The following is a 310-nucleotide window of genomic DNA, read 5'->3' as shown; positions in this document are numbered from 1 at the left end:
AATAAAATAAATAAAATAAAATAAAAATCCTAAATAGTAGCAGTAGCTCCAACTGGAACTCGTTCCTTAGATTCTGAAGTTTATTTCCCCCACTTCAAAAAATCAGGACATTTTCATACGTATAAAGACATCTGGCATTTGTAATTGCAGGCAGGGATGGTCCCCAGCATGTATACATAGGAATATGCACACCAATTGTTGGAGACCAGAATTTGTTCTGATTGGTTTTGCCCATGACATCCTGTTAAATGTTTTTTTTTTTTCCTTTTTGTCTTTTTTCGTGTCCGGCAACGGATTGCAACCCTCAGTG

Source organism: Galeopterus variegatus, unplaced genomic scaffold, assembly GCF_000696425.1.
Source record: "Galeopterus variegatus unplaced genomic scaffold, G_variegatus-3.0.2 Scaffold2434, whole genome shotgun sequence".
NCBI lineage: Eukaryota > Metazoa > Chordata > Mammalia > Dermoptera > Cynocephalidae > Galeopterus > Galeopterus variegatus.
This window is presented reverse-complemented; position numbering follows the sequence as displayed.